The sequence below is a fragment of the Lolium rigidum genome, chromosome 2, assembly GCF_022539505.1.
Source record: "Lolium rigidum isolate FL_2022 chromosome 2, APGP_CSIRO_Lrig_0.1, whole genome shotgun sequence".
NCBI lineage: Eukaryota > Viridiplantae > Streptophyta > Magnoliopsida > Poales > Poaceae > Lolium > Lolium rigidum.
Genome location: NC_061509.1, coordinates 168,750,283 through 168,758,547, shown reverse-complemented (window position 1 = coordinate 168,758,547; position 8,265 = coordinate 168,750,283).

Below are 8,265 nucleotides of genomic sequence, written 5' to 3'. Positions count from 1 at the left end.
TGGGATTCCGAGGGGATCTACCACCTCCGCTGCCCGGAGAGGAAGGACTTCTTTGACACCGTACGCGTGATCGAGTATGGAAGTGCTGCCGGTTTGCAGCACCGAAACGATCGTCTATATCAACCACGAGATATGATATTGTTAAGGCTTTGGATCTACGAGGGTTAGTTTCTCATATATCTCGTTGCTCCGATATCATAGATTAGATCTTAGCTTTTCCATAGATTGGATCTTGGATTTATTTGTCTTTGCGATATAATTTTTTTTGTTTTCCATGCATCGAACCCTACAAGTAATGGGGATGGGTGTTTAATAGAGTTATGCACATCTTTGAAGTATAATTGTGCATGTTCTTGCATCCATAAGTAGGACCCATATTCAAGAGTTACATGCATGATTAGAAATATTTTGTTTAGAAAATGATGTACTAATTTTCTCTTACCTTTCCTTTGCGGAGTGAATTTATAGCACATTGGCGGGGGAAATAATATGGAACATGGTGCACAACATCTTGGCATGCAGTTTGCAATAAACAAAAAAAGTGAAATAAATATGCAAATATATTTGGACAACTATACCCCGGTGTGATCTGAAAATGTTGCATGTGTTTGTTTGAGGGGACTATAATCAGACAACATGAATCTGCGACAGAAAGCTCATTACACTCACAACTAACCGTAGAACGATCCCAAAATCCTTCTTCTCGCTCATATTTTTTTTGTTTCTTTTACCTATCGCTTGACATCTCAAAAGAGATCGCATCCATTAATCTGATAGCATTGGGCGCGAGCTATCAGTGGATCTTATTGGTAAAGCATCAACCCCACGCTCTTCGAATGAGTCACCACCAGCCGTCATCAGTTCATCACCGTCACCACCAATATACGATCAATTTAGTCTCCATGGCTCACCAAACATTTGGTCTTCTCTCGAAGGCCGCCAAGTGATCTTGTGGCGGAGCATGAGTTTCACACTACCAAGCTTCTTGATTGCTGTACTGTTGGCTATGTCTCCGTTAATAATGAACCTAACAAATAAGCAATGGTATCCTTATCACCATTTTATCACGATTCCACTAACGATGAACCAATCAAACATTTGATCATCTGTATGAATCACACTTACAACCGTGCAGTGGGATAATCGCACACCATGACGTCACGTTGAGCACCCAGATGGTAGCTAAGTGCAAGCCCTTGAAAATTATTTTTCTGGACGATGTAATTTATCTAGCCTAGTCCATGAAAAGTATAGTATGAATGTTACCTGGAAAACAACATGGAAAAAAGATCAAAAAATATGTATGCTTCGCAGAACAAAATACTCCATAAAAAGGGAAAAAAAAAATCTCAAACTGTAAGCATTCATCCACCGCTCTGATCCTCACCGCTGTCTTCTTCCCCGAGCTCGGTAATCCCTAGCCCGAGGCACAACTGCCTGCAGCCATTGTCCATCACCGGAGCTATCGAGCTTAATGTCTTAATTCTTATTGTATGATAGTGAGCACTACCTCAGCAAGTCTTCCTCCACGCCGCACAAATCTTTGAGTATTCGGCTCGAACATGCCGAAATGTACAATCAACATTGTTCATGGAGAAATCAGTAGCCACGAGTTGGCTTTTTGTTGGGGAACATGTTCATCTGAATTTATAGTCTGATTATCGCAAAAAAAAAAAAAGTTGTACTCTGGTAAAAAAAAAACTCCACCAGGGATCCTTATATTGAATAATCCGTTAACGTCCAAAAATGCAGTGATTCTCTCGACAAGATAAAAGTGCAATGAATCTGCGAAAAATAAGGATCTGACTTAATTTGAGGATCTTTCTATTACATATTTGGCACTGTATTTTTATTTTTGGCACCGTATTTCCACGAATCTGTCTATCCCATTAAAAACACATCTTAATTGAGTAAATGCCTATTACATATTTGGTACCGTGTTTTTATTTTTTGGAAAGAAAAAACCCAGATTTATAACAGAGCGTCCTTAATTTCAGAATTTAATCCAAAAATAAGGAGTTGTTTGATTATGGTAATTATTGCGATTAAGTGTTTTCTAATTTATTTAAAATTCCGCAACTGTATCGATTGGAAGGATGTAGTATGTCCATGATTGATGGATATGTTCCTCGCCAACGTGGGAAGGAATGGTTCTGATGTTCGTTGGTGTTTTGAGGGTGATCAATGGTTAGGATTGCTCCAATGTTTGATATCAAAATGCACACCATCCCTAAGTGCAATATAATACTCCCTCCGTTCCTTTCTATAGTGTCTATAGATTTTTGGCATTTGTTTCACAATATAAGGCTGTAACTTGGTTTTTTTCAATTACCCCCCTCCACCAGTCAACTCCCACATGACATGCATGAAAAAAGATCCATACAAAATAGGAAAAAATTAATTGAGATTCCTAATGCATGGCTCCAAGGATTGCTTAGATTTAGGAAGCAATGTTTTTCTTTCCTTAATTAAATCTGGCTGCATATATATGGAGAGATAACCAGACATATTTGTGGGATTTGTTATGGTAAGTTAGGAAGTTATCGATTTCCCTAATTTTAGTCTGATCTCAAATCGTTCAGCCAGGGGGTCTTGTGTAAAAAATACTCTTGCGCTAATTTTCGTGCCAAAAATCTATAGGCACTATAGAAAGGAATGGAGGGAGTAGTAAAGATTGTAAAACCAAAAATGGGTATATTTTTTATAATTCATCTAAAATCATCCTTTTCCTAACCATAACCATTTTTTCCCTTTTGTGTTTCTTTTTACTATTTCCTCCGATTCATATTAATTGACTCAATTTTATCGATATATAAATATATCTAGTCAACAAACACGTTAAGATACATCTATATGTAGATAAAGTTGAATCAGTTAATTTGAATTGGAGGGAGTATCTTTTTTCAAAACGGAGGGAGCACCTCAGCCCCTGCATCGTAAAGTTACTAAACTAATAAAAACTATATTTGTGTTTCTTTAATCGGCACCATATAGACAAAGAGCTATTTGTGCACGCAAATGAAGATTGGTGGCACGACCAAAAGTTTTTGAAACCAAACGCATGTTCACAGATCGGTATCATCTGATACGGGTATGAAGGCCAAGGTGAAGCCCAATTTCATGACTCCACCTAACTAGTTATCTTATTTTTCGTATTTTATGTCTATGGTCATATGTGGGCGAAATAGGGATTTTATTGAGTTGAGTTAGTTTGGTTTGGGCCTGTCCAAACTAAGGTAGAGAGGCCCACTAGGGCTGGCCGGCCACCCCCTCATATAAGGGTGGGCACTGCTAGGGTTTAGGGATAGACATAGTTTAAGTTAAAAACCATTACGTGTGATCACGTGTATCATCCCTACGGGGTACGACGTTGCCGTTTATCTAGTTAGTAATATATCCGCTGTGAAGATTCTTGTGTTCATCAAGGATTATCTAGCTCAGGTTTGAGGCATATCGTTTGTCGATTTGTTGCTTGCCGGATTCGTTCCTCTTCTCCAGGCTGCGTTCTTCGCGTTGTTGGGAGATTCTATCTACCCGGGTTCTCGCTGTGAAAGATCGGGCAACACCGTAGGAGGTTCTGCTGGGGATCCCCTTATCATGTGGTATCAGATTTCTGGGTTGCTCACGGCGAGGTTGTGTTGATCGATATCATTGGACCAGTTCGCATCGGAGGAGATTGGCTCTAGGTTGAAGGAGGTTGGGTGGAGGAAGATTGGTGCTATTGTGGTGCAGTTTGCCTATCATCCATGGCTGTTCCAGGTATCAAAATCGCAAAATTTGGTGTTTGGAACGAGAAGAAGAATGCAGATCGCGACCAGATCCGGCGCCCAGACTGGTCGACCGGCTCCTAGACCAGCCGGGCCGGTGCCACACCCGGTCAGACCGGCCCAACCGTCAAAACCGGACCCCAGGCCGGCCCAACCGGTCAAAACCGGACCCCAGGCCGGTGCCATCCAGGGCGATGTTCTGTTTGTCGGGCCAAGACGTCCGGCGCCCATGCCGGTCCACCGGGCCCCTGGTCGGATGTTCCGGTCCCCAGGCCGGCCCAATCGGGCTCCTGGTACAGGCCGGCACGACAGGGCCACGTGAACCGGTCAGGCCGGCGCCCAGGCCGACCAAACCGGGCCTCTGACCGGACCTAGTGCTGTTATTTCATCTGCGCCTGTTGTTTTGTCTGCTGCTGTTGTGGATGTTTCCGCTACTGTTTCTCCTTTTGGTGGCGTGGCAGATAGGAGTAAAGATATCTATCATGACTACCTCGGTATGGTGACAGGTTCACAATTTGATGCATCTACAATCACGTGGAGGTTGGCTAGGTCCGCGACAAAGGCAGAATTTCAACTTTGGGAGTCACACATTGACAGTGGTTTTGCGATATGCAAGGCGTTTGATAGTTCATTCGGTGGCCAAACTGAATTTGATATTGCATACTGGCGTGTTGATGATGTTCTGGCTGATTGGTACCATGATTTTCTGATATTTGAGGGTATCATTAGTTTAAGGTCTAGTTGGGCAGATTTCAAGTAGTTTCTGCGTGCTAGATTTCGGATCAAGTCCACGGAGTTGGACAAGGCGGTGGTGTGCTCTAACACTACCGTGGAGGAGGTTGTTCCAGTACAAGCAGTCACTGAGGAGAGGAAACATGGCTCTGATACCAAGAGCACTACTGTGACTGTTGAGGAGGATGTACCATTGAGTGGGCTGAATATGCAACTCAAGAAGGTACAAGATGATGCTTGCAAGATAGTTGACAAGGGTCAGGGCCGGTGGAGTTTGTTTCAGCACTCAATGCATTATAAAGGGCAAGGCTTGCAAGCTGATGATTGATGGTGGTAGCTGTACTAATGGCACAAGCAAGGCGACGGTGGCGCATTGGGGTTGCTCTACATGGCGCTCTTCCCGAACCTAAACGTCTTGAGTGGTTGAATAGCTGTGGTATGTTGAATATTACTCATAAGGTGCGTGTGCCATTTACAGTTGACGATTATGTTGATGAGATAGAGTGCGATGTGTTGCCATTGTAGTTGTGTGGATTGGTACTTGGGCATCCTTGGCAGTATGTTCGTAATGTGAAACGTGCTGGGAGAGCAAATACATATTTTTTATGCATGGTGGCAAACAACGACTTTGAAGCCTTTGGGTGATGATCATATCAAGTCCGATGTGGAGTTAGTGGTGCGTAAGAAGAAGTTGCACAAGCCTAAAGTGCAGCATGAGGTGCATGATGTTCCGAGCATTGATGTTGGTGATGTTTCAGCCATGCCTGTAGATGACAAGCCAGTTCTTGTTGGTGAAAACCAAATGAAGCTAATCCTATTGTTGATGAAGATGTGGCAGCATGTGCTACAGTTCTAGTTTGTGTTGATGCCAGTATACAGACTGATGATAGGTGTGCTGATGGTATTTGAGTGCATATGGCGCAGATGCGCGTGGGAGGAGTGGGAGGCGAGCGCGTCAGTGGAGACAGTGGGTAACAACACTACCATGCTAGGAGTACTGCAGTCCAGTTTTCTGCGACACCACGGATGCATAGAGGCAATGATGGTCGTGTTCGACAAGTTTGTGGCCCAGATATTACTCATTTGCAGGGTTGCACAAAGAGAGTTCATATTCAGCAACACAGGGTTCCATCAAGATTTCACAAGAAGAAGGTATTAGCGCCAAAGTCCAAGCTCATATGGAGAAGAAAGGAGGCGCCAAGTGCTGTATCAAGTCAAGCACGCCGAGAGGGAGGATGTGGTGTGGAAGGCAGGCAAGACTTGAAGACTGCGCGGACGTGTGATGTTCATATCACGTCATCTTTTCCAGAAGACCCTCACGCGTTGGGGACAACGCTTCTTGAAGGGGGGAGGATGATACAGGCATGAAGGCCAAGGTGAAGCCCAATTTCATGACTCCACCTAGCTAGTTATCTTATTTATCATATTTTATGTCTATGGTCATATGTGAGCCAATTAGGAATTTTATTGAGTTGAGTCAGTTTGGTTTGGGCCAGTCCAAACCAAGGTAGAGAGGCCCACAAGGGGCTGGCCGACCACCCCCTCATATAAGGTGGGCACGGCTAGGGTTTGGGGATAGACAGAGTTTAGGTAAAAAACCATTACGTGTGATCATGTGTATCATCCCTCCGGGGGTACGGCGTTACCGTATATCTAGTTCGTAATATATCCACTGCGAAGGTTGGCTGTGTTCATCACGGATTATCTAGCTCGGTGTTTGAGGCGTACGTTTTTGGATTCGCCATGGCCGGGATCTCGCCCCTCTTTCTCCGTTGTCGTCGCCGTTCTTCGCGTTGTTGGGAGATTATATCTACCCGGGTTCTCGTTGTGAAAGATCGGGCAACACCGTAGCAGGTTCTGCTAGGATCCCCTTTTCATCATCTATTCACACGGTAACATCGTATGCCACGATTCATAAAATGTTGAAATCCTCGGGAGCCATTTATGAGAAATTGCAAAGTTGACTAGTCCACCAACTCCTGCCACTTAGATCCTGTTTATTTGGGCTTCAACTTGTGCTTTTAGGGTCTAAAAGTAGAAGTTCAAACAAACACCACCAAATAGAAAAGCGATGTGGTGAAGCGTGGCCGCGTAATGAACTGTGAAGCCAAAAGCGTCTGGCGAGCTGCTTAGCTCTCCCCGCCTCTTGAGTTTGAAATTAGCACTTATACAACATCTTTAGCACTCAGGGTCATTAAGACATTTCAATCGGAAAAGATCACTCTCCGTAGTCTCACCTTCTTCCTCTGCCGCTCTTGTCCCTCCCCTCATCCTCTCGCTCTCCGGGCCTGGGGAGCCGGAAGGCCCCTCCCTCTCCTCCCTCCTACGGCCGGCCGGGCCAGCTTGTGCAGCAGTGGCGAGGGTCCCCTTCACCGTGTATAGAAGCAGTCTAGTTTAGTCCTGGCTTTTCTGCCTTGGTGCCGGCTCCCTGGCCGGACAGATGCCGCTGTTTCCGCCTCAGTGCCGGAGAGAGACGCCGGAGCTTGCGTCCAAGATCTCGGTGTCGCCGTGGCGCCCCCGGTTGGAGCAGCAAGCGACGGGGGGGCGTGAGTGGGGAGGTGCCGTGACCTCCACAAACAAGGGCGCTTTTGCGTATCGATTTGGCAAGCCTCACATCAAGAGTTTTGTTGGAGGAGTGCCGCTGCGCCCGTCCACGACGGGCGCTTGCTCGCCTGGGCGTTCTCCGTGAGGACTCGACCTCCTCGGCTGCCCAAGGGCGGCCGACATCGAGCTCATCCTCACCGGATTTGGGTGCGTAAAGCAACGCGCCGCCGCCGGAGTTTTGCTCGCGGCGATGGGAAGCGTGGTCTTTACCACTCCTGCGGATCGTTTCCGGGCCGAAGGGCGCCTCCGTGTGCTGGCCAGGGTTCAGCCTCCGACCACCGTCTTCGACCTCCCCCGTTTGATGCCGCTTTAGAGGCCCCTCGGTCGGGCGTGTAGTTGACACACGTCTCGTTGGGAACCCCAAGAGGAAGGTGTGATGCGGACAGCGGCCAAGTTTTCCCCCGCAAGAAACCAAGGTTATCGAACCAGAGGGAGTCAAGGGCCACGTGAAGGTTGTTGGTGACGGAGTGTAGTGCGGCGCAACACCAGGGATTCCGGCGCCAACGTGGAACCTCGGCGACAACACAATCACAAGTACTTTGCCCCAACTTAACAATGCCGAGGTCTGTCAATCTCACCGGCTTGTCAGTAAACAAAGGATTAAACGTATGGTGTGGAGAATGATGTTTGTTTGCGAAGAACAAGCAGAGGAACAGTAGATTGCAGTAGATTGTATTGTCGTATGTAAAAGAATGGACCGGGGTCCAGCGCTCACTAGTGGTGTCTCTCCAACAAGATAAATAGCATGTTGGGTGAACAAATTGGCAGCTGGGCAATTGACAAATAGAGAGGGCATAACAATGCACATACATATCACGATGACTACTATGAGATTTACATCAGGGCATTACGACAAAGAACATAGACCGCTATCCAACATGCATCTATGCCTAAAAAAGTCCACCTTCGGGTTAGCATCCGCGACCCTTCCAAGTATTGGTTGCAAACAACAGAGCAACTGCATTGCAGTACGGCGTGTAATGTAATCAACACAAATATCCTCAGACAAAGTGCATTATTGATGTTTTATCCTTTAGTGGCAACAGCACATCCACAACCTTAGAACTTTTCTGCCACCGTCCCTGCATTCAATGGAGGCATGGAACCCACTATCGAGCATAAATACTCCTCTCTTGGAGTTACAAGTATCAACTTGCCCAGA